Source organism: Vombatus ursinus, unplaced genomic scaffold (assembly GCF_900497805.2).
Source record: "Vombatus ursinus unplaced genomic scaffold, bare-nosed wombat genome assembly UNPS02014833.1, whole genome shotgun sequence".
NCBI classification, from domain to species: Eukaryota; Metazoa; Chordata; class Mammalia; order Diprotodontia; family Vombatidae; genus Vombatus; species Vombatus ursinus.
This window is the reverse complement of record NW_020954611.1, coordinates 7572433-7597310: the sequence shown is the minus strand read 5'-3', so window position 1 is coordinate 7597310 and position 24878 is coordinate 7572433.

The window sequence follows — 24878 nt, the reverse complement described above, 5'->3', positions numbered from 1 at the left end:
TCTCTCTCCCTCTCTCTCTCTCTCTCTCTCTCTCTCTCTCTCTCTCTCTCTCTCTCTCCCCCACCTCCATATCCATTGGAGCCTGGAGAACCAGGGTCAGAGTTGTAGTTCTGGTGGGAAGAAGAGAAAGAGTTGGAGGTGGCAGGGTATAAGTATCATGGTTTGGAAATGGTCAGAAAATGGAATATTCAAGTCTTATACTATAAAAGTATGTGTTGTAGTGTTCAAATCTTATGCTACAAGTCTATGTATTACAGTGTCCAAATCTTACACTATAATGGTCCCAGAAAAAAGTATCTAGTGCATTGGAAATAATCTCTATGAAGGATATGAAAGTCGTAGACAAGATTCACATAGAAAGAGAAGGTAAGAGTGCATTAAAATCTGTATCAATGGAAGGAGAGGCTAGCCACACCCATCATTTTGGATCAAGCACCAAATGAATTCTACACTACCTTCCCTGTTCAGCATCAGAGAGCTTTTTTTTTTTTAATTTCAGAGAGTCACTGGGACAAGAGATGCTAATTATTGAAACCAAAACATGTTCCCCTAGGAGAGAAGGTGACTTTTTAATTTATGTTTACAAATGACAGATGAGTTTCATGTCCCAGGTAATATCATCCTTCCTGCCTGGGTAATGAAGGAAGTAACAAAGGTATCAGAAGAGAGAGCTCTCAGCCTGTCACCTTGGGAACCTGAAGGTAAGTGTCATTGTACAAATGGTAAGGAAGTATATGACACTGGATTTGGAGTCAGAGGACATCGATTTGAATTCCTTCTTCCTGTCACTATGGACAAAACCCATTTCCCTGGGCTTCTATTCCCTCCTAAGTAAGATTGAGAGATGGGTCAGATCCTTACTAAGGTCTCTTCTAGATCTAAAACCAATGTTTCAATGACCCCACCATCAAGTCAACAGAAGACAAGACAGAAGGACAGCAGGGGCAAAGCTACCCTAGACTGATAGAGTCATAGACTATTTAATGGAAAGTACCTTAGTGGCCAATACTCACAACTATCCCAGTAATTCAGGTTTGGAGGCAATATACTACAATGAAAAGCATCTACTTAGAGTCCAAAGACTTGAGTACAAGTTTTCTAAAGTACAGGTATGACCATATCACTTTTCTGCTCCATGAGCTCCACAGACTCCATATTATCCCCCAAGAGCAAATGGATGCTCTGTCACCACTCAAAGCTCTTCGTAGCCCAGTGCTTTCCCACTGTCTAGTTGTTTTTTTTTTTACATTTTTTTCACATTTTATTGTCCTGCATGTGCCCTGTGATCCAGCAATGCTCTCCTACTTGCAGTTCTTTGAATATGGCTCTCCATCTCCCAGCATTGGCTGTCCTCCATTTCTGGAACCCTCTACTCCCTCACTCCTGACTCTTCGTGTTCCTGACTTTTTTCAAGATTTAGCTCCAATCCCAACTTCTGCATGAATCCTTTCCAGTCCTCCAGCTACTGATGCCTTCCCTGCTGAGACTGCCTCCCATCCACTCTGTATATATCGTGTGTGCACTTAGTTATGTTGTCAACAGATATGTTGTCTCCTCCATTGGAATGTAAGCTCCCTGAAGGCAGGGACTATGTTTTGTCCTTCCTCTGTATCTCCAGCACTCACTACAGTGCCTGGTACATTTCTAGTGCTTAATGAATGCCTATTGACAGACTTGATTGAATGATGACAGTTTGGGTGATCTTTGGAAAGTCATTTCACTTTTTGGAGTCTTGTTCTCCTCACTTATAGCAATAGGGATGAGAAGCAAGCATTATAGCGAATAGAGAACTGTCCTCTCACTCAGGAAGGCCAAGGTTCAAGTCCTGGCTGGGACACATTTTGTCCATGAGACCCCTGGGCAAATCACTTGACCTCTCAATGTTCTAGGTAACTCCCTAAGACTATTAGTTACAGAACAGTTATCCATTTGTGTTGGTAGAAGGAATTCCATTACCAGGAGTTCCTTCTGATGAGGAAATCATGGGCCCAAACAAGAAAAATTAGAGGTAATACTTGTCTTACACATCTCACAGGGCTGTTGTGAGTATAATATGGAATAATGTGTGTAAAAAGCTATGTCAGGGGCAGCTAGGTGGCACAGTGGAGAGAGCACCAGCCCTGGAGTCAGGAGGACCTGAATTCAAATCCAGCCTCAGACACTTGACACTTGACGCTTGCTGTGTGACCCTTACCAAGTCACTTAACCCCAATTGCCTCACCAAAAATAAATAAGTAAAAATAAAAAGCTATGTCCATGTAAGGTAGTATTTGATAGTCTGAAAATGGCAGGCTGTCATACATGATTGATTCTGAAATGCACGGAGAGGCATAAAACATGTGGTTTAGGAGCATTGTGGAGGGGGCATTTACATAAGGTACATGTATGGCTGGTGTATGTGCATGGAGGCATATATACCCTGCTACTTCTTATGAGTTTGACAAAGTGAATCATTTGACCTTCATGGACAAGCTTCCTTCTCTAAAAAAATGAAGATATTCTACCAGATGACCCCTAAATTCCCTCTAAGCCCTAAATCTATGATTCTATGAAGTACCTATCATATGTGTCCAAGACACATGTGCAGAGAGACAAACACATAAAGGAATGTGTGTTTGGGAAGCATGCCTGGAGAAGTAACACACACCTCTGACACCAGGGCTGCCTGATGATTTTTAGGGATGCCTGTGCTGTTCCTGCTGGGCCTCCTCCCTGTTGCTGTTACGTATCACACAGCTTCTGTCAGGTCTGTGGACATTGTTCCTTGTTGGTCTCACATAGACCACTGCTAGATGGCATTCTGCTGGTCCCATGGCCACTTCCAAGTATGGATCCACTGGGTATATGGTTGTGGATCCTATGTCTGTCTCCAACATCCGGCTTCATCTCATCATAAGAATACATACCCATCATAAGAATATCCTTCCACTTGAGAAGAAGAATGAACGCTGTTCATTGCTTTTAGTTTAGAGCCTAGCTCTTCTAAGGAGTCAAGCCTTTCCCATATTCAGAAGGAAACTAAGGAGAACCCCTTATCTGTTTTCTTACCCACAAGAAAAGTCTTTCATTTTTTTTTATAGCCTTGACTGTTTTACATTTTTCTTCTCCAGAAGAAGAGGTCGTTTCTAGGGGCCAAGCTCATTTGCAACATATAACTACTAGTCAGCTAAATGACACCTGTAGGTACTGTCCATCTTTTTTTAACCTTTTCTTTCTTGTTTACCAGAGGCAGGGTCTTTGTTCCAAACCTCTATCTGAGTTAGGATTAGGAAGTTCTTTTAACTCTTGTTCAATTAATGATCCCCAAACTGAATCCTTTAAGAATCATTATGGCAGTTGCCCTTTCTTTTTCTTTTTCTTTTTTTGAATAATTTTTTATTTTATTTTTAATTACACATAAAAACAATTTTTCACATTCATCTTTTAAAATTTTGAGTTCCAAATTCTCTCCTTCCTTACTTTCCCTCCTATCTCCCTGAGATGGTAAGCAATTTGATATAGAGTGTATGTGTGCAGTCATAACAAAACGTATTTCCATATTAGCCAAGTTACAAAAGAAAACACAGACCAAAAAAAAACCCCATAAAAAATAAAGAAAGTGAAAAATAGTATGTTTCAATCTGCATTCAGACTCCATCAGTTCTTTCTCTGGAGGTGGATAGCATTTTTCTTCATGAGTCCTTTGGAATTGTCTTTGATCACATATTGCTGAAAATAACTAAGGTATTTAGAATTGATCATTGTACAATATTGCGGTTACTATGTGCAATGCTATCCTGGTTCTGCTTATTTCACTTTGTATCAGTTCATCTAAGTCTTACTAGGTTTTTCTCAAAACATCTTGCTCATCATTTCTTATATCATAATAATATTCCATTACAATCATATATATAACTTGTTCAGCCATTCCCCAATTGATGGACATCCCCTTAAGCCACCACAAAAAGAGCTGCTATAAATATTTTTATGCATATGGATCATTTTCCTTTTTCTTTGATTTCTTTGGGATATAGCCCCAGTAGTGGTTATTGCTGGATCAAAGAGTATGCAAAGTTTTATAGCCCTTTGGTTCTAGTTTCAAATTGCTCTTCAGAATGGTTGGATCAGTTCACAACTTCACCAATAGTGCATTAGTGTCTCAATTTTTCTATATCTCCACCAACATTTATCATTTCCCTTTTCTGTCATATTAGCCAATTTGATAGGTGTAAGGTGGTAGCTCAGAGTTGTTTTAATTTGCATTTCTCTAATTAATAGTAATTTAGAGCACTTTTTCATGTGACTGCAGATAGCTTTGATTTCTTTATCTGAAAACTGCCTATTCATATCCTTTGACCATTTATCAGTTGGGGAATGACTTCTTTCTTATAAATTTAACTCAGTTGTCTATTTATTTGAGATATGAGGTCTTTATCAGAAATACTTGCTGTAAAATTTTCCCTCAGCTTTCCTTCTAATCTTGGTTGCATTGGTTTTGTTTGGACAAAACCTTTTTAATTTAACATCATCAAAATAATCCATTTTTACATCTTGTTATGCTCTCTCTTTTGTTTGATAAATTCTTCCCTTATCCATAGATCTGACAGGTAAATTATTCCATGTGCCCCAAATTTTCTTGTGGTATCACCCTTTATGTATAAATCATGCACCCATTTTGATTTCATCTTGGTATTATGGTGTAAGTTGTTGGTCTATACCTAGTTTCTGCAATATTGTTTTCTAGTTTTCCCAACAGTTTTTGTCAAATAGTAAGTTCTTGGAAGACTGCACTTACAACAAACCATGAAAGCTATCTCAGTTTAAAGCCCCTCAATTTTCTCAATTTCAATATTCCTTTTAGCTTCAGGTAAATGAAGGGGAAAAGTCAAAAGGATAAAAAAAATCTACTGGAACCGTTGACCTTTATTTTAATCTATTGTTTCAAATTCTTGCTTTTTTATGTGTCCATCTGTAACCAGCAACAAGACTCTTAGGCTTTGAGCCTTCCTATACGATTTACATCATATCATAGAAAGAACATTGCATTCAGAAAGTATTGAAATAGAATCAAGTCCTGACTGCTACTTTTTGCAAGTTTAATAAAGTGAATCATGTAACTTCCATGGGACTAATTTTCCTCCTCTATAAAATGAGATTACTATACTAGATGACCCCTAAGTTCCCTGTCAACCCTAAATCTATGAACTTATTAAGCATCTACCATATGCAAGGCATACAGAGCCCCTAGAGAGAGAGAGAGAGAGCATTGTATGCAGGGAGAACAAACTGTTAATCATATTTCTGAATAACGTCTGCAAAAAATTTTTTTTCTAGGCTCTCCTAGGCAATGGTCCAATCCTCAGACAAAACAGCAACAGAAGCCTCCAGCACCTAGTGCCACAGAGAAGGCTGTTTCTCGGTGAGTTGTCTCAGTGCTTGCAAGTCTGAGTTCACACATTCCCACTGCCACAACTTCCCACACACCTGCCCTCTTCTCATGTGTGCTTCCCAGGAGCATCCCTTGTTTGGAAAACAAGGAGTGGATTAATTGCAAGGTCCCTGACTTTGAACAGAATCTGGTTCTGTGGGGATTTTTTTTCTCTTTCATTCCTCTGAGGATTTTGAAAATACAATATCTGAAGCCTGGAATGGTCATATTTAAATTATTAGTAATATTAATTTATTTATTCAGCTTTATAAAGTACATACTCCATGTAGTGAAATAAGACGAGGTCTCTAAAATTAAATTAAATTAAATAAGTACCTACTATGTGCTAGGCACTGGGGACATAAAAACAAAAACTAATCAACTCTTTGCCCTCAAGAAGCTTACATGCTGCTTGGGTGAGTGAGGACAACATGTACATAACTAAATAACAAAATATCTGCATGAAAGACAAAATCATTTCTGGGGAAGAACACTAAAAGCTAGTGGGAATCAGGAAAAGTTTTTTTGCAGGTGGTGTCACTTGAGTTGAACCTTGAAAGTACTAGGTGTTTAAAGAGAAGAAGGTGAGTAGGGAGAGGATTTAAGGCACAGGAGATAGCCTGTGAAAAGACAGAGATGGAATGTCACCCTCAGAGAACAACAAGGCTCATTTGACTGGAACACAGAGGATTTTATAACAACAATTTCTGTTGTTATTGCTTGTTGTTCACTTGTGTCTGATTCTTCATGGCCCCATTTGGAGTTTTCTTGGCAAAGATACTGGAGTGGTTTGCCATTTCCTTCTCCAGCTCATTTGACAGATGAGGAAACTGAGGCAAACAGGATTAAGCCCAGGGTCATATAGCTAGTAAAATCTGAGGCCAGATTTGAGCTCATGAAGATGAGTTGTTCTGATTCCAAGCCCAGTGTTTTATCCGCTGTGACACCTAGCTGCCCAACAGTATCTATAGCCTGAAGAGTGAAGGGGATTGAATTATAATCTACCTGAATGTATAGATTGGATTTGGACTTTGAAGGGGTTTAAATGCCAAATAAAGGGAGTTTCTGTTATTCTACTAGCATAGGAAGCTGCTGAAGCTTTTTGAAAATGTATCAGACCTAAGTTTTAGGAATAGAAATCCAGCAGCTGAATGGAATATGGATTGGAGAGGGGTGTGATGGGAAGCAGGCATACCAATTAGGAAGCTATTATAATAGTGGCAGCCACATGAGTGGAGAAGAGAGGATGGGGTGAATGATGCCCAGGAGGTAGGACCAACTATACTTGGCAATCGATTGGCTAATGGGAGCAGGGTGTGAGAAAGAGAAGTGAGTCAAGGATGACTCCATGACTGTAAACCTAGGAGTCATTTAGGAAGGGCAATAAAAAATGAGCACACAAAGTTCTAATGCCAAGTAGGATATGATGAGAATACTAGAAAAAGTATAAATAAACTGGTATAAACTTAGATAATAGAAAGATCACTTGTCACCTTTCCTGATTCCCACTAGCTGTTAGTGTTCTTTCCCAGGTATTATTTTGCATTTCTTGTATATATTTGTCTGGGTAAATCAAGGAAACCTTCCTGGAAGACAATACCAGGTGAATTAAGAGAGATCTTTATTTCTACATCATTTAAAAACACAGCTTGTTTAATAACCATATTGGAGGTCAAGAACAATGGTGCTTTCTTCAGGTACAGGTCTACTCTACCTTGAAAAATATCTTCACTTGATCCAGCTACCCCTTCTAACTTTTGTGCAGTTTCCTTTCTTGTTACCACCAAATTCCTAGATAACCTTGTCTGCACCTACTGTCTCTATCTTCATTATCCTTGGTTGTCCCAATTTGCTACATATCAACTCTCTTTCCCTCGCTCTTGAATGTTATTGGGGAAATCCCAGTGGCTAAATCCATTGACTTTTTCTCACTCTCCACCCTTTTAAAAGCTTTTTTCTTATATGATGCTGTGTACTCTTGGTTAATCTACAATTTAGTCCTTTCCTTCTCCATCTCCTTCATTGTCTCTTCTATCTCTTCCCACTCATGGCTGAATATTTGCTGAGATTTAGGCTTCACTTAGATCAAGGTTCTTTTCTCCCAAAACATTCTCTCTTAGAGATCTCATCCATACCAACAGTTCAACTTCCACAGTTACTTAGGTACCCCTGACATTTTTCTTTAACTTCAAACCTCATTTTCAACTGACTGTTAAATATGTCCTCTTATATGCCTCAGTGACATCTCAAACTTGTCTAAAGGCGAAATTGTAATCATATTTCCATAACTGACATCCCTCATGATTTATCATAATTATACCATCTCTCTTAGATACCCTGACTCAAAATTCCAAATTCACTTTTTTCTTTTCTTAATTAATTAATTATTTTTAGTTTTCAACATTCACTTCCACAAGATTTTGAGTTCCAAATTTTCTCCCCATCTCGTCCCTCCTGTCACCCCAAGATGGCATGCATTCTGAGTACCCCTTCTCCTAATTTGCCCTCCCTTCTATCTCTCCCTCCCTTCTCTTATCACCTTTCCCTTCAATTTTCCTGTAGGGCAGGACAGATTTCTATACCCCATCCAAATTTTGACTGTTTCCCTCCCTGGTCACCAAATGGGATCAAAACACACACACACACACACACACACACACACACACACACACACACCACTTTGCAAACTGCCAAGTGCTATACAAGTGCTAGCTATTATTATTGTTGTTGTTGTAATTTTATTTTTTATTTTTATTTTTATTGAATTTTATGGTCTATAAATATTTCACGACATTTCAAACCCAAGCCTGATTGGCTTGAGCTAAGCTTGACCCAGAACAGGGTATGATCAAGGTTAAGAAAAAAAAGTGTCGGATAAAACTAGGCTTTGCCTCCAGCCTCACCCTACCCCTTCTAGTGGGAGAACTCCCTGTGTGCTACTGTCCTCATGGAATGAATCCATAGTGTACACACAAAGCTGCTGTTCTCAGGTAGATGGTAGGAGGAAAGCAGTCTGATTGAACTACTTTGTGTTAAGATATAAATGACTGATAATCACTTAATCTCAGAGACGTATTCATGTTTTTATAAGGTGCTTGGCAGGTTCTCATTGGTAGAACTTCAGGCTACTTAATAAGGGAAAGTGAAAAAAAATGGGAGTGGGGTAGTTAAAATGTACAGGGGAGAGGGATGACTGTTTTGAAGATATTAAATGGGTTTGCCCTCAGCCCCCAGAAGTCTGTGTTGGGGGAGATGGCTCTGCTCCCTCCATCAGTTTCTGATGTTTCCAGCATCTATCCTTCCTCAGTGTTTGGGAAAGCATGTGAAATCAGATTTGCAAGAGTATTAGATTTGGAGATATTCTAGCTCTGCCACCTACCAGCTGTGTGATGTTGGGCAAGGTGTTTAAGCTTTCTGGGCCTCATTTTCCTTACCTGTAATATCAACCAAGATGATGTCTACGTACTGACCCAGCTCTAAATCTATGAACTTATAGATTCATAGATCCTGCTCCTCAAAGCCTCACCCACAGGTCCTGTTACAGGGTATGGAAAGACTCACTAGGGAGGACTAAACATCCCAGGGAAAACATGGTTCTCTCTAAGTCAATCCAGGCACATACATCTGATCAGGGAGAATAAAGGGTTCCTAGAATCTGGGACTCACTTTGTAATACCAGCCAGTTCTCCTATTCCCAGAACAGGAACAAAGCCAAGAGACTTAATAAAAACAAACAAACAAAGAACCTAAGATACTTAAAATGAAAAACACTTCACCAAAAAACCCCTCATAGTCAGTCAATATTAAGAAAAGGTTACAAATTCTTATATGCCACACACTGGATGGAGGCTATTTGTTTTTTTATTGGGTGACATTCCACTCTACTCCCTACCCCGACTAGGTCTTCATTTCTCAGAACTGGGCAGCTTACACACCAGAGTCATCCAGTCCCAGAGCCTTCACCCCAGCTTACTCCCAAAGGGAAAGCAAGCCTGGTTCAAGTTCTTTGATTTAAGTTATTGCATACACTCTAGGATCACTCAGTGACTCTTATCATCTCAGAAACAATTTTTTTTTTGCTGCATTATTCTCTTTAAGAGACAGCAAAACACAGTGAAAAGAGCAGGTGGTGCAGAGTGGACCTGAAAACAGGAAGATCTGGGTGTGGATCCTGCCTCACGTGCTGACTTAGCTATGTGGTCCTACGCAAGTCATTTAACCTCAGAGCCTCAGTTTTTTCATCCTTAAAATGGGAATAATAAGAACTCTTACATCACAGGGCTGCTGCAAGGGTCAAAAGAGATAAGCCATGTAAAGTACTTTGTCAGCCTTAAAGTACCGTACAAATGTCAGATATCATCATCATCATCATCATCATCATCATCATCATCTCACGAGAGGCAATTCATTGAGGGACTAGAAGAACAAGTGCAGAATCACTGATCTGAATTCAAATGGAAACAGTCATCTACTATGCTATGTTACCGACGAAGCCTCCAGAAAGGGATCTTAAACGTTGTTATGTCCCTCGACAGCACAAGTAAGAGAGCAACCTTAATAATTGGAGGAAAAGTGCCAAAGGATTTGTTCTGAAATGGTAAAAGGGTGGGGGGAGGGGAAGGGGGAATTTCTCCTTTAGTCTCAAGCCGTTGCTGCCTCTCCATTCTGAGTGTTTGCTTTGCGTAAACTAGGACCGAGCTTTCCTTCTGAGTAAATAGCCAGAGCTTCAGAGTCCAGAAACATCCACGAGATGAATTGGTCCTCCCTTCTACATACTCAGTGGGAGGAAAGCATGACCCCCAGAGCACCAGTGCTCTCTGGCTCTGTGCCTCACTTTTCCATGTGGTGATGGTGTGGCATCTCTAGAAGGGGGCCTGGAAAGTAATGGCCTCCCCCTTAGGAATCAACGGAACGGGATCCTCATCGATAGCTGGCAGAACTGGACATCGGCCGTAGCTGCCTCCCCGCCTCCAGGGCTCTGTTCCAGACTTCATTGTACCTTGGTGCCGTTGACATTTGAGCTGTGGTCTCTAGGCAAGGCTGGCAGATTGATTTATTTACCCAGAGTTACTTCATTTGTTAAGCTGATGAAAGTCTTTTGATAAGAAAAGATCACCTCAAGCTCAAGTACCAAAAACCATTAAAATAGATGAGAGAAGGGCAGCTAGGTGGTACAGCGGATAGAGCACTGGCCCTGAAGTCAGGAGGACCTGAGTCCAAAACCAGCCTCAGACCAAACACTTGACACTTACTAGCTGTGTGACCCTGGGCAAGTCACTTAACCCCAACTGCCTAAAAAGAAAAAAATTTAAAAAAAGATGATAGAAAAGAATGTGGAGGTGGGTAGGGGGCTTCATGCAGTTGTTTCAAATAATAGCACCTTGAATTTGTATAACATGAAAGCACTTTTACCTACATGATTTCATGTGAGCCTCAAAACAACCCTGTGAGGATAATAATGTAAATATGCTCATGGCCCTTTTATGAATGGGAAAGTAGAAGTTCAGAGAGGGAAATTTTGATACCCACTGTGCTAGACCCAGGATTTGAACCCAGGTAACCTGACTCCAAGTTCAGTGCTCTTTCCTCTATACCTTGGATGAGCGCAGCGTGAGTCTGGCTCTGCTGAAGGAGAATAAAGATAATTATGATCATGGGGCAGTCCCACAGAGAACTCATTGAACTGAATAATCGTGTTTGAGTATCGACTGTTGAGACATTGATTTTGTTCCTCTAGACAGATAACTTTGTGGACGCAGATATCAGAGTGAGAGAAAAGTTTGGGGTGGGGCAGGTAATGAGGGATTGGTAGCCTAGTGAGCAGGGCCAAAATACAACAGGAAACCTGGGAGTGAAAGTTTCCCTAGATGGTTGTGAGGCAGATCTAGGATTTGAATGGAATAGGATTTTGAAGGGAAACTGAGGAAGTGACTTCTACCTCCCCTTTCATAACCTCAAATGAAATGAATCCTCCTCAAAAGGGATCCTATTCACAGGATCATAGAATCATAGATCTTAAGTAGAAAGGGACCTTAGAGATCATCTTATCTAAATCCTTCAGTTTTATAGATGAGACAATTGAGACCCAGAAGGATTAATAGACTTGCCAAGGTTATATAGACAGAAAGTTGAAGACCTCAGGTCCTGGGACACTAAATACAATGTTCTTTCAGGAAACTTTAAGATTTTGATATAAATTATGATATAAATATATATCATAATTATGTATTATTTATGTACATTTTTTACAAGGGAGGCCTCCTTTGAGGGGAGAAGGAGTAAATTCAAAAAAGAAAAACTAATATAAAACACTTTAAAATACAGAGAAACAAATGAAAGAACTTCAGATGGGAACACAGAGTAATTTTCTTATTACCCTGTTAAATTTGACACATATTTAAAAATATATGTAACAGAAGCTCCATTTCATATATAATCACTTTTCTTGTCCTTTGAATATCGGCATTTTTATGCTTGTTGATTTTTAATTCATTTAAGAAGAAAATTTAAAATAAAAAAGTTCAAAAAATAAAAAGTTGAGACTCTACTATAGTACCCTGGACTAGAACCCTGCTGCCCTCTTAGGAGGTAGTCTGTCTATTAGCTCCTTCCATATATCCAAAGAAAACTCCATAAATCTGAATCATCTGAAAGAGAATCCAGGAGTTGCAAAGCAGCAACAAGCTTTGTGCTGAGATGTCTGCCAGAAATCAGGGTGTGCCTTACAAACCTGATTGAATGCAATAGCTTTTGTTTTCAGGTCAGTTCCAAGTCATTATCGTCCACTCAGTGTCAGCTTGGAAAAATGAGTTGAAAGAATGTTTGGTGGTGTGCTTCTCGGCTAGAAATGTCTGCCATGTTGGCCCATACGTTAGCATATCAGTAGTCATAATGAGGACATCCACCAAGCTTAGCGTAGCCTGCCCAGTGATGAAATAGGCTTGGAATAGAACTGAGTCTTGTGGTAATGTTAGGGTGGCAGCTCAGTGTCCTAACCCCTATGGAGAATGCCAAGTCGTCCCCATGTGACAGAGGAATGAATACCATGTCCACTCCACATGATTTTAGCAATTGGAACTTTATTAAGATTACATAGCAGCTGGAAGCAGAAATAGACTCAAGTGCTTGCATTCCTTGTACATACACATTACAAGAGAGAGCGGCAGCTGCCAAGGTCAAGTTTATGCATCTCTGGGCAAAGTTCTCTTTGCTCTTGAACCCTTGCGTGAGTCCTGGACTCTGTGGCTCCACGAAAATAGGACTGCGTAATTCCAATGCACTTACTCTGGTATAGAGAGCCCATGATTTCTATTCTATTTAATGTCCTTTTCTGTTACTCCCACTTTATCCTCTCCCCTTAATATTTTCCCCCTGTAGCTTTTAGAAAGATGTATTTACTAAGCAGGTATAGAAAGGAAAATTGTTTAAGAAATACCTCCCCTGCCCCAAAACCAGGGGGCACACTTTCCGCTTGCATACACAGAGTCCCCAGGCAGAATGGGGACTTAGAAAGTTCATGTGATCCTGGGGTGAACTCTCAGGTCCTGGGTAGGGAAGACCTTTGCTGGGCTCTAAGACTGGGTGCCCTTGTAGAGAGATCTGAAACTGCATTTCCTCAGGGATTCTAATTTGTCCTTACTCTGTCTCTCAACTATTTGTGTGGATGCTACAGTCAACCATAGCTGCTCTGCTCCCTTATCTTTGGAAAGAAAAAAAATTGAAAAAAAAAAACTTTCAGAAATACTAAAAAGACTTCACTTGGGATTGTAGGGTTTAGAACTGAAAGGAACTCTATAAATGAGAAAATAAAAGCCCAGAAACAAAAGAAACTTACCTCAGATCAGCAAAGTAGTACATAGAAGAGCTGTAACTCAAATTCGATTGACTGATTCCAAATAGTGACATGTCCAACCATATTATCATATCTATCAGAGTTAGGCCCTTATCTAGTTGGTACGTGCCTAGTTTTATGTGCATTTTTTTAAACTTACACAAAGTCTTCTCCTCTTCAACTTGGGTAATTCAAAGGATTGTGGATCTGGAGATAGAAAGGAACCTCACATCTTCTTGTTAGAGTTGAGCAAGCTATAGGGAGGTTAAGTGAACATTAAGGAATATTATAATCTTAAGAATTAGAAGGAAGTGAATTACAGAACTGATGAGGTGGAAGGCACCAACAAGAACAAATTGTCTATTGGACCTGACCAAGAATAACTTAGTCAACTTTCCCAACAAATGGTCACATACCCTTTACTTGAAGACCTCAAGTGATGGGGAATCCCCCACCTCCCAGCCCATTCAACTTTTGGATGGTTCTAATTGTTGGGAATCCTTTTGTTACATGGACTCAAAATCTCTGCATTTTGACCAGCAGGATGGCTTCAGAAAACCTTAAAAGACTTATATGAACTGATGCAAAGTGAAGCAGAACCAGAACATTGTACACAGTAATAGCCATGTTGTGTGATGATCAGCTGTGAAAGACTTAGCTCTTCTCAGCAATACAATGATCCAAGACAATTCTGAAGGACTTATGATGAAAAATGCTATCCAATTCCAGAGAAAGAACTAAGGATTCTGAATGCAGATCAAGGCATACTTTTTTTTTAAACCTTCTTTATTTTTCTTGGTGGGTTTTTTTTTTGGTCTGTATTTTCTTTTGTAACACGGCTAACATAGAAATATGTTTTGCATGACTACACACTATAATCTATATCAAATTGCTTGCCTTCTCAAGGAGGGAGAGGGAAAAGAGAGAGGAAGAGAATTTGGAACTCAAGATTTTTTTGAAAAAGGAATGTTAAAACTTGTTATGACATGTAATTTAAAAAATGAAATATAAAAATTTCAGAAGATTAAAAAAAACTTCACTTATTTTTTTCTCATTCCTTCCTCTAGTGCCAAGCAAAACAAATGTAATCCCTCTTCCACATTACAGATTTCCAAATCCTTGAAGAGAGATTCCCCTTCTCTACTTTCCCCTCGGGCTCCAAGTCCCATACTCTCTCTCCTCCAGGATAAAAGTCTCTAGTCCTATGTCAAAGGCCTTTCACTTTCTTTGTTGTCCTCCTTTGGACATTCTCTAGCTTGCCAATTTCCTTCCCTAAATGTGATGCCTAGATCTGAACAAAATGCCCCAGATGGAGTCTGACCAGTGAAGAGAACAGCCAGACCACTGCCTTCCGTGTTCTGAACCACCACCTCTGTTAATACAACCCATTTTGGAATCAACTTTCTTTCTGCCAAATTGCATTGTTGGCTCATGGTGGGCTTGCTTCTATTAAAACACTTAGATTTTCTTCAGACTGATGCCTAGCCATGCCTCCCCCATGGGAAGGACTTGGGAACATTTATTTGGGGGAGAGCTCATCAAACCAAACTCTTTACTTTTTAACCTTTATTAAGTCCTTATCTCATTTGTCATGGTGTCTATCCAAACTTCCTCTCCTCTCCTCATCACCCCTACATCTATTGCCATCATCTTTGCTCAGCAAACACACACATGTGTGTGCACATGCGCACACACACACCTCACAAGGTTGTTATGAGGATCGAATGAGATAATCATTGTAAAATGCTTAGCACAGTTCATGGAACATAGTAAGTGCTATATAAATGTTAACTATCATCATCATCATCATCATTATCATCATCATCATTACTTACACACATGCAAAGTTATTCCCTCCCTAGAAATCTGAGGCCATCTGATGTAAATTTCCCCAGCCAACCTTCGTCAAATTGGCAAAACTTCTCAGAAGCATTCAATTTTCTTTGCTCTTTCCTTCTGGCCATAGAAAAAGAGCATCCTTATTCTTCACTAAGGCTAATTCCTTTACTTGTGGCCTTGATCCCATTTCATCTTGCCACCTGCAGGACCTTGCTCCAGCAATCATTCTTGCTCTCATGCATCTTCAGCCTTCCCCTTTCCCTGGCCCCTCCCTATTTGCAGATCTCTCAAATCCTTAGATAATAATAATAGTAACTCTTTCTTTGACCTTTCCATCCCATCCAATTACTACCTCATCACTCTCCTCTCTTTTATTATTAAACTAGAAAGAATCATCCATGTTCAGTACCACTACTCACTACCCGCTGCCTCTTTTCAATCGGATTTCTGCCCCCATTACTCTCCTGAAACTACTCTCTTTAAGATCACCAGTGATCTCACACTCACAAAGTACAATGATCCTTTAAAGTTCTTTTCTACCTTGACCTCTCTGCAGCTTTTTTTTCTTTTTAGGCAATTGGGGTCAAGTGACTTGCCCAGGGTCACACAGCTAGTAAGTGTCAAGTGTTTGGTCTGAGGCCAGATTTGAACTCAGGTCCTCCTGACTTCAGGGCCGGTGCTCTCTCCATTGCGCCACCTCACTGCCCCCTCTCTGCAGTTTTTGACACAGTTGACCATCCCCTTGAACTACTAGATGTAGTTCCTGGTCTAGGAGAGAGTTGCCCATGTTTGCCGACTTGACTTCTTCACCACCCTCTCACTTACTTTTCAAATCTTTGTACAATTCTACTGAAACTATACTCTAAAAAGTTGATATTGATCTCTTAACTGCTGGATCTCTTCTCTAGTCTCATTTTTCCTGACCTCACTACAGGTTTTTATTTTGTTTGCTTATTTTTAACAACACTGTTGACCAGCAGCCAGGTGGCATAGTGGATAGACTGCTGGATATGGACTCAAGAAGACCTTAGTCCAAATCTTGTCTTAGACCCTTATTAGTTGTATGACCCTTTGTAAGTCATTTAAGTTCTCTTGGCCTCAATATCTTCATCTGTCAAATGGGTATAATAATTAGCACCTACCTCAAAGAGTTGTTACTAGAAGCAAATGAGATAATATACAAAGCACTTTACAACCTTAAAACCACTATATCAAGCTATTGATTATTAGCTATTAATAGCTAGCTATTATCATTACATTCTCTTTTCCTTTGGTTTCCATGCTGCCATTCTCTCCTGGTTCTCCTTACCTTTCTGACAGTTCTGTTTCAGTTTCTTTTGTTGTATCATTGTCCATCCCCTTCACCATGAGGCTCAGTGTTGACCTTTCTTCTCTCCCGTCTCTATAGTTACTCTGTTCATAATGGCATCAGCTTCTGTGTTTTCAAGTATCATCTCTTAGATGGCATAGTGTATAGAGTGCTGGGCCTGGAGTCAGGAAGACCTGAGGTCAAATCTGTCCTCAGACACTTAACAGCTATGTGACCCTGGGCAAGTCACAACCTGTGATTGCCTCAGTTTCCTAAAATTGGGATGATAATAGCACTTAACTGCCAGGGTTGTTGTAAGGATCAAATGAGATAATGATTCTAAAGCACTTAGCACAGTACCTGGCACATAGTAAGTGCTATATAAATGTTAATTATTATGAATCACCAAATCTAGAAATCCCTTACTTCCCTTGTGAACTCCATCCCCACAATCTTCAACTGCCAATGGATTATGGCTTTTCTAACAAGTTGGCATCACAGATTCAACATATCCAAAATCTGACTCTTTATTTTCCCCACTTATCCCACTCCTGTCCTTCAAATTTCCTAATTTTTTCCCCAAGGGTGCCACCATGTTTCAAGGGACCCAGATTCATAATCCCAAGTCATCACTGACACTTCCCTCTTCATTGCCATTCTCCCCCTACCCATGTGTAATCAATTGGCAAGTCCTATTGGTTTGACCTTCACATTTCTCCCATCTATCTTCTTCTTTCCACTCATAAGGCCCTCTCCCTATTTCAGTCTCTCATCACCTCACATCTGAACCACTATAATTGATTTCTAATCTCTCTCCCTGTCTCTACTCTTTCCCCTCTCTAATCCATCCTCCCCACAGTCGTCAGAATAATCTTTCAAAGGCAAAAATCTGACCATGTCATTCTCTTGCTCAAAACTTTCCAGTGGGCAACCCTTTGCTTTAGGACAAAAATATACTCTTCTAACCCTGACTTTAAGGTTGCCCACAATCTAGCTGTGTTCCCTTCATGCACTCAGAAATTACAGAATTTTAGAGTTGGAAGAAACTTTAGATACTATCCAATCCATAAGAAGCTATATGATCCTCAATAAATGGTCACTCAGCTTGTGCTTGAAGGTGTCCAACGAGTAGCAGGCCCAGGGGCACATGGGAGCCTGCTCAAAAAGACAACTTAAATTTTCAGTATGAGCATTTACATCTTGGAAATCAGCAAACACAACAAATCAGGAGTTGGCTAATTGTTTTGTTGATTGTCTAGGCTTAAGAAATTGATGGAAAAATACTAATAATGCAAAATAAATCCCCAAATGTGTCCTCCATGACATTTTTTGGAGGGGAGCCACGTGTTAAACATTTATCACATCACTCCCACCCCCTAGCCCTCTATATTCCAAGGAAGAACATGCTGCTTATGAGGGGACAGTTATAGCTGTCAGGAAGAATTTCTTAGAAGCTCTAATTGTTCAGAAGTCAGGCTGCGCTCCTCGCTGTTCCCTGAATTCAGCATTCCATCGCCCGTTTCTGTGCATTCACATAAGCTGTCACCTATGCCTGGAATGTAACCTCTCTCCCTCCCCTCAACATTCCCCTTTATCTTTCAGAAACCTTATCTTCATTTGAGGCTTAGCTTATGTGCCACATCCTCTGTGAAGCCTTCTGGTATTGTTTTTAGCACTCTCTCCCTCCTTAAATTACCTTGTATTTATTTATCATTGTGTATGGCATATCCTGCTCACTATCCTGGGGCAGCTAGGTGGCACAGTGGATAAAGCACTGGGTTTGGAGTCAGGAATATTCATCTTTTAGTTCAAATTTGGACTCAGACACACTTACTAGCTTTGTGACCCTGGGCAAGTCAGTTAGCATTGTTTGCCTCAGTTTCCTCATCTGTAAAATGAGCTGGAGAAGGAAATGGCAAAGCATTCCAGTATCTTTGCCAAGAAAATACCAAATGGGGTCGTGAAGAGTGGGATGCACCTTAAACAACTGAACAGCAACAAACAATAATAGTGTATCATACTTCTCTCTACTTTGCATCCTTTGTCTGAAAAATGTGAACTCCCTAAAGGCAAGATATGTGTTCTCTCTGTCTTTTGTGTTCCCCTGTGCCTGGCCCAGCAGCTTGAACATTAGACGCGTCAAATAAATAGTTATTGAATTGTTGGATTCATTGACTCCTCATGCTTTCCCCTCTGCCATTAATATGGACATTTCTCAAGAATCTGTCCCAGGCCACTTTCATTCCAGTCTCTTGCTTGACAATCTCATTTACTACCATTTCCAAGTAAGAGACTACAAGTCTGCCTCTTGGCTTGATTTCTCTTCTAAGTGCCAGACATATATCTCTAACTGCCTGTAGAACATTTCCACCTGGTTGATTCACTCACACTTCAAATTCAACAAGTCCAAAACCAAGTTGACTATTTATTTCTTCTGTAGTTTTTCTTCTAACTTCACTATTTTTGCCTGTAGTACCATTATTTCCTACTTTCTTCTCATATGCTGTTAGTTGCATAGTCATTATTTCTACCCCAAAACATCTCTCAGATCTGTCCTCTCCTCTCTATTCTTATTACTACCACCCTAGGAAAAGCCATGATTATCAGCGGCCTGAATTATTGCTGTAATAGTCTCCTAACAGTCTTTAGGGCAGCTAGGTGGCAAAGTAGATAAGAGTGCTGGGCCTGGAGTCAAGAATTCTTGAGTTCAAATCCTCAGATACTTATGAGCTATGTGACCCTGGGCAAGTCACTTAACCCTGTTTGCCTCCATTCCTCATCTGTAAAATGAACTGGAGAAGGAAATAGCAAACCATTCTAGTATCTTTGCCAAGAAAACCTCAAATGGGGTCACAAAGAAAAGGCCATGACTGAAACGACTGAACAACAACAGGTCATTCCCTCTCTAGTCTATTCAGTAGCTGTGAATATATTTCTCACACACAAATATAGTCATTAAATTCAACAAATATTTATGAATCGATCGACAAGATATTTATTAAGTGCCTACTATAGGCCAGGTACTGGAGACATAGAAACAAAAATGAGAAAGAGATGGCCTTAGTGAGCTTCCATTTTACTAGGGTAATAAAAAGTATGCAAAGATAGATAAATATAAAGTCTAAAGTCATTTCAACAGAGAGATGGTATTAACACCTGGGAAGGGAAGAGATCATGATAAGTCTCAGAGGCTGCATCTAAATTGTGATTTGAAAGAAGATTTGGGTACTACGAGGGGGAGGCCAGGAGGGATCACCTTTCTGACATAGAATATCATGTGGGAAAAGGTTTGGAGGAGGGAGATTGAATGCCATTTAGGCAGAACAGCAAGCAGATTGGAACACAGATGGCAGAAAGGAGAGTAATGTCCAAAAACCCTGAAAGCTTGGGGCCAAATGTTGAGAGACCTTAACAGATAAACAGGGGTGTTTATGTTGCACCCCAAGGGCAAGAGGGGACCACTGGAACTGCCTGAGCAGAGGATCGACATGGTCATGTTTCTGCTTTCGGAATATTAATGTGGAAGACAGACTAGAGAGGGAAAAACTGGAAGCTAGCCAACAAGTTACTAGGCTATTGCAAAAGGGCATGTGGGCCTCAACTGGAGGGACAGGTGTGACCATGTGAGTGGAGAGAAGGGGACAGATTATGAGACATATTGTGGTAGTAGAATATATAAGTCTTAGCAACTGATTGGCTCAATCAATCAATATTTGCACCAAGTACATTTTATATGTTCCAGGTACCATGTTGTCCACTGGGGACATAAACATAAAGAATGAAACCATTTTTACTCCTAAAGAGTTTGCAGTCTAATGAAGGGCCAGAGAAAATGAGAAGTTGGGCATGACTCTGAAGTTTCAAACCTGGTTGATTGGAAGGATAATGGTACACTCTTTTTTTTGTCTGTGCTTAAATCTACTATTTTATTTTTTCCTAATTACATGTAAAACAATTTTAACATTCTTTTTTCAAATTTTGAGTTCCAAATTCTCTCCTTCCCTCCCGTCTGCCCTCATTGAGAAGGCAAATAATTTGACATAGAATAATGGTATTCTCAACAGAATTAAGGGATTTAGGAAGAGTGGAGAGGTTGGGAAAGACAAATTTTGTCTCTGATACATCAATTGGACATGTCCAATAGGTGACTGATGACACAAGGTTGTATACAGGTGATTATTGACCACATTGAAGCTAATGTAACCACTGAGAGTAGTTAGAAAGTGTTAGGAGTGTAGGAAGAAGAAAGACAGTCCAGGACAGAATCTTGTGGTACACTCATATTAAGGGAGTCAAACAAGGATGATTATTCAGCAAAGGAACTAAGAAGGAGTTGCTGGATAAGCAGGGGCAGAATGAGGAGAAAGAAGTGTTAGGACAACCTAGGGATGCTGAACTGATCAAGAGTATCAGGTGCTTGAAGAGAAGTCAAGAAGGACAAGGACTTAGAAAACACCACGGGATCTGACAATTAAGGTAACTTTGGAAAGAGCCGTTTCAGTTGAGTGAAGAAATTAGAAGCCAGATTTCAGGAAGTAGAGAGGTGAGGGTGAGGTGAGAAGGTCAAGTTCAGGGGTTGGAAAGGAGAGGAAAACTGAGTGAAGTACTGAATTCATTGACAGAGTAGGGAAAATCATCTGGATGTTAGTAGATGACAGGGACAAGGATGGACGAGGTGACATAGATAGCTGGAGTGACCCTCAAGGAGACGAGGATGCTGAGTGATGTCAGCAGATGGAGGGTCTGCAAGAAGCAGCATAAGGAGTTTGGAGTACCTCTTCTTATTTTTCCTCCAGACCCAGAGTGCAGGAGAGAATGAGAGAAAGAGCACTCAGTCCTGGAGAGGGTGGTCAGGGATGCTGTGTATTCTGGGGAGAGCCAAGTTCCCATTAGCCAAAGACAAAAAAGACTGAAATGAGGAGATCTAAAAGAAAGGGTGTTTGTTGACAATAAAGTGGAGGGTGTCTTAGAGCACAATGGAATGGAAAGGTAGAAAAAGATACTGACGGAGAGGGATAGGGCTAAGGTACATAAGGGTAAGAGTGTGAGGAGAGTTAGGATAAGGAGTCTGTCCTCCATACCTTGGAAAATGTCCAATTGATAGGAGTCCCCACCCTCTAGGGTCTTGTGATGAATGTGCCTAGAGTTTGTATAACCTGTCGCTGCCTTGAGCATCTGGAGGCCCAGGAACTTTTCTAGCTCTAAGGAAGAATAAGGTAGTGATTAGTTTCGGGAGTGTGGGCTGAATTAATGATTTAAATCTATTTTGGAGCTCCATCCTAAGACATTGAGGGATGAGGTATACTGGAAGGGTTCCCAGCACATGGCCCAGGCATTCAGCTTCTCATTGCTTAGTCCCTGAAACCTCTCCCTCTCCCAAGTACCTTTGGTGTCCTGAGGCTCAAGGCAACTTGGCATCCTCTTCAGAGAAGGCTGACTATTGCCTTATTACCTAGCAGCTGAGCCCTGAGAAGACCCTTTCTTGTCTCCCATGCTTTGAAGCTGATGCCTGAGATGGACATGAGACTGTTTCAGAGCCAGGAGAATAGTATTCATAGCACCTACTTCACCAGGGGGCTGTAAGTATCCAATCAGATGTTGTTTGTAAGCCTAAAAGCCCATATAAACATCAGTCAGTAGTAGTGGTGGCATCTTCATCTTGTTTCCAGTGTTGCTGAAAGAGCTATATTTATTCAAATCATTTTATGTTTGTGAAAGGGCTTTGTTAGCTGCAAACCACTATATAAATGTGAGCTATAAAGCTTTTCTAAGAGATGGGTCAGGGTCATTACCTGCTCTTAGGAATTAGCCAGATGAGAATGTGAAGGGAGCCAAGCGTCAAAATGGGAGAACTGAGTGGAGCCAACGCCAAGAAACAAGCCAGGTCATCGCATACTGAGCAGAGCAGCCAGTGCAGATGGGATGACTCAGAAGAACTGGGATGGCAGCCAGCAATCAGGTAACCAGGAATCAATGAGAGCACATGAACCTCTGGAACACTGTCCAGGAAGGAGACAGGTTGCCATGCAACAGTGTGTGCCTTTGCTTGGCTACCTTTTCAAAGGGAGGGTGTCCAGGCAGGATGCCATCAAATGGAAAGAGACATCTGGGGAGGAGATAAAATCATTACCCCAAATTAAGACTTGGGGACCCACAAGGTCAATTCCTAAATGGAAAATGCAAGTAGACACTTAAGGTCAAACACGGTACAGAGGGAAGCAGGCACCCATACAAAGTGAAGCTTGGGTATAAAAAAAGACAGTATCAGAAATGTGGTGAGGACTTTGATTAACCATGGGTTCTACTTGTGAAGCATACTTCTAAGGAGAATTCCTAATGTGGCAGATATTTTAAAAAATCCCTGCAAAACACCTAATGGTTCCTAACTATGGTGAGAACTATGAGTTTCCTTTCGCTGGTTCTCCCCAAAGCTTGAGAGAGCTTGTATGAATCTATGGCAGGGTTGGGGAACCTGTGGCCATGAGGCCATATGTTGTCCTCTAGGTCCTCAAGTGCAGCCCTTTGACTGAATTCGAACTTCCTAGATCAAATCCTTTTAATAAAAGGATTTGTTCTGCAAAACTTGGACTCGGTCAAAAGGCTGCACCCGAGGACCTAGAAGGCCATATGTGACCTCGAGGCTGCAGGTTCCCCACCCCTGGTAGGGTATTTTTTCTGCTAGAAGAGATGGAGAAGGGACTGGAAGAGTCCCATTCACATGATCTGTCTGTTCACACTTTGCTATATCATGTATCGAAAGACACCAGTAGGCAATCACTTTAAAGTCTGTTCAAATTTCTTCAATCCCCAGGCAGCCTAAGTGGACTGTCTATGTGAGTTGCAGTGGGCTGAAAAATTCCCCACCCTTGGTCAAACTGCCGATGAGCCTCTCTGAACTTGGCAAGGCTGGTTCTTGGAAAAGAAGCATATTGGGCATCTAAAAGCCCTGGTTCCATCTTGGTACAAACTGCCAAAGTCCTTTGCTGCCTTTGGCTTTGAGAGACTAAAGCCATTGCCATGCCCTAAAGAGGCAGCAAACTCAGACTTTAGTAGAGGACAATTCCATTATATTTTATATCAATGGTTCATTTAATGATAGCTGACATTTATATAGTGTTTTAAGGTTTGCAAAGTGCTTTACACATATTATCTCATTTATTCCTCACAACAACCTGGGTGCTAGATGCTATTATTATCCCCATTTTATAGATGAGGAAACTGAAGCAAATAGAGAGGTTAAGTGGCTTGTCCAAAATCATCCAGCTAGGAAGCGTCTGAGGTTGAATTTGAACTCATCTGCCTGACTCCAAGTCCGACATTCTACCCACTGTGCCACTAGTTGCCTCTTACTAGTAGAAAGTAATAGTAGGGAAATATTCTGATTCTTCTTCCTGGAAAGCCTTCTCACCTCTTTCCCTATCCAAATCTTACCTATCCAACGTCCTCCTCTAAGAACACTATCCTGGTCATCCTCAGACCACAGTGATCCCTCCCAACTAAACAACTAAATTACTTATTCACACCACTCATTGGCCCATATTATTGTGTATCTTAGGTCTGATCTCCTTTACTAAATTATAAACTTTTGAGGTCTAGGGCAGTGGTGTCAAACTCAAATAGAAATGAGGGCCACTAATCCGTATAGAAGGATCCATGTGGGTTGCATGTTGATAGCTTTAAAATGGAATATTATCTATGTTTTATTGTATTTCTATTTATTTTGTTAAATATTTCCCAATTACATTTTAATGTGGATTGGACCCACCCAAGAGTGCTGTGACCTGTGTTTGACATCTATGACCTAGAATTAAAAGTACCTTTTCCTTAGTTCCATTTTCACAAAACCTTGAGAGTAGCAGATGTTCAATAAATTTTTCATTAGATTTAATGCTGGAGGGACTTTTCCAAGATGGAGTTGGACCACTTAATGTTTCAAGTCCTTTCCAGCTTTAAATATTTATGAAAACTAGCCCAGAAACAGCTTGAACAATGCTGGTGACATGATGGGAAGCATTTTGATATTTGCTTCCAATTTGAAAACAAATTTCTTTCTATATGAGGAAACTGAGGTCCAAAGAGGTTGTCTGAGCAATCCGGAGGCTTCTAGATCCAAATCCAGTGCTGTCTCCATCTTGCCATGATGCTTATCTACTGTACTCAGAGTCAGTACCACTTATGATGTACTTGTCTTATCTCTTCAGCTTTCCCAAATAGATCATAAGCTTCTTAAAGTCAGGGCCAATGACTTAACTTCTTGATATCTTTCACAGCATGACACAGTGTTGGACAGGAGGTAGGTACTCAGTAGATACACACTGGTTGGTTGGCCAATTTTAGCTAGAACAGAACATGGCACTTGTAGGGACAAGTTGAGTGAAGCTAGCTAGTTATTTTACTCAATATTTCTGCCCTGTACATTTTTACATCTTGAAGACAGTGATAGATAGATAGATAGATAGATAGATAGATAGATAGATAGATAGATAGATAGA